The following is a 2,702-nucleotide window of genomic DNA, read 5'->3' on the forward strand; positions in this document are numbered from 1 at the left end:
AATACATGAAAGAATGCTCAATATCATTAATCATTAGAGAAACGCAAATCAAAACTACAATGAGATATCATGTCACATTGGTCCGAATGGCCATCATCAAACAATCTACAAACAATAAATGCTGGAGAGGGTTTGGAGAAAAGGGAACCCTCTTGCACTGTTGGTGGGAATGTAAACTGATACAGCCACTATGGAGAACAGTATGGAGGTTTCATAAAAAACTAAAAATAAAACTGCCATATGACCCAGCAATCTCACTACTGGGCATATACCCTGAGAAAACCGTAATCCAAAAAGAGTCATGTACCAAAATGTTTGTTGCAGCTCTATTTACAACAGCCAGGACATGGAAGCAACCTAAGTGTCCACTGACAGATGAATGGATTAAGAAGATGTGGCACATATATACAATGGAATAATACTCAGCCATAAAAAGAAATGAAAGTGAGTTGTTTGTAGTGAGGTGGACGGGCCTGGAGTCTGTCATACAGAGTGAAGTAAGTCAGAAAGAGAAAAACAAATACCGTATGCTAACCCATATATATGGAATCTAAAATATATATATATATATATATATATATATATATATATATATATATATATATATAAGCCTACAATCTCTAGACCATCCAATGTCTTATCAAGTGTATCAGCCAGGATTCAACCAGAGAAGTCTACGAAATATGGAGACTGATAGATTTGTTAAAGGAAAGTGATCCTACACAATTGTGGGAGCTGGTTAAGCAGTTGCTGTAAGGCTGTTTTCTCTGCATCCAATGCTGGAGTTTGAAGTCCACAAAGCAAGTAGTCAGCAATGGAAACTCACAGTCTGGAAGTCCAGATTGTGAGCTGGAATCCCATGATACCAAACTGAAATTCAAATCCATTTGTGTTCACTCTGACGTTAGTAAGAATAGTGTCCTTCAGAAGAAGCCAAGGTCTCTTATCACAGAGCTAGACCCACTAACTGTTCAAAGTCCATTATATGTTCCAATAATTTCCTATTTTTTTAATTTTTAAAATGTGTTTAGGATGCAATACTTATTAATAAGAATATGACCTTTTCTTAATTAGTATTTGAAATAATGAATCAAATCAAACACTTTTGACAAATTCCCTGTTAATTTGGTCGTCGTGCCTTCCAGCAAGAGGGCTTACGGTATAGCCAAGGGACAGATGAGTCCACTGCTCAAGAGTTGTTGCAGGAGACATGCCCTAAGTACTTGTCCTTCCCACATGGTCTAAACCCAGCAGCCTGTGTCTCTGACATGCTTCAGGCAGTGCCAAATACCCATCATTGCTCCAACATACCCAATACTGGGCTGCTCTGGGCAGTGTGAGAGTTCCACATACCTCCTGAGCTACCTCAACTTTTCAACCATTGGCTGAAGCACCTGAATAATTCCTTGGCCCCCTTGCTGACTCCAGAGATACTTCTGGACTATACATGTTCATGACTTAGAGTCTCAATAAATAATAGCTCATAAAACCAATTATGTGTTTCATGGTGTTTTATTTTTCTTAAAAATTTCTAATGAATAAACCACAATTATATCAGTCTAATTCCAGCTCTCAACATATTTTCTAAGATTTTAAAATCTTCAATCCCCATTTATCAAACAAGCTATGCAGAAAGAGCAAGCCTGTGCATGAATGGTATTTGTAACATTCTATGAAAATTTAATTGAACGAGTACATTCATATTATAACATATTGTGAATTCTTGTGATTCACAGTTCACAGTAGTTCTGTCTCATAAAGTCACCACAAATACTGAATTAATGAATACTGAATCATTGCTCCCAAGAGGAATACAGGGCTAGGTAACTGTCAGCCTCTGGTCACAATTATTTCAACAATTGATCAATCCCTAACCATTCTTATGTGTGTTTTAGTTTAAAGACCCTTCATTACTATATACTGTTGACTCATTAACATTGAACTCATGGTCAGCTTCGTTACAATTCATCTCTGAATGAAGCTTTGCTAAATATTTTCTCCATAAACACATCACAACCTTCTTGTGCTTAGGAATAGCAAATAGCACTATGTTGGGGACCAATTTAATCAGCAAAATCAACAGCAAAGAGTGCAAAAATGCAAAAACTGTGGCACTAAATATATTCTGAACAGGACACTCTTTTACACTATGAGTGCTCAAAGAAAAAGGCAGAGTATCAATTCCTCTTACTTCAGCTAAGAACGTGCACAGCTGGCAATTCAAATTTTCTACCTCTCTGAGCATGTACATGTCAGTAAAGTGCAGTGAGTATTGATGTTGGGGTTACAGATAAATATTATGTGGCAAATGAATTCAAAAATACAGAACTGGTGACTAGCTAGGATAAACTGTTATCATTTAATGCTACCCTTTAACATATCTGTTCTTATACAGTTGGCCCTTGAACAACATAAGTTTGAAACGCACAGGTCAACTTATATGTGTTTTTTTTTTCAATATATATGTACTACAGTACTACAGAAGCGGACATTGGTTGATTTTTATTTTAACATCTTTATTGGAGTATAATTGTTTTACAATGGTGTGTTAGTTTCTGCTTTATAACAAAGTGAATCAGATATACATATACATATATCCCCGTATCTCCTCCCTCTTGCATCTCCCTCCCACCCTCCCAATCCCAACCCTCTAAGTGGTCACAAACCACTGAGCTGATCTCCCTGTGCTATATGACTGCTTC

This window comes from Grampus griseus (genome assembly GCF_964374135.1).
Source record: "Grampus griseus genome assembly, chromosome: 18".
Lineage (NCBI taxonomy): Eukaryota > Metazoa > Chordata > Mammalia > Artiodactyla > Delphinidae > Grampus > Grampus griseus.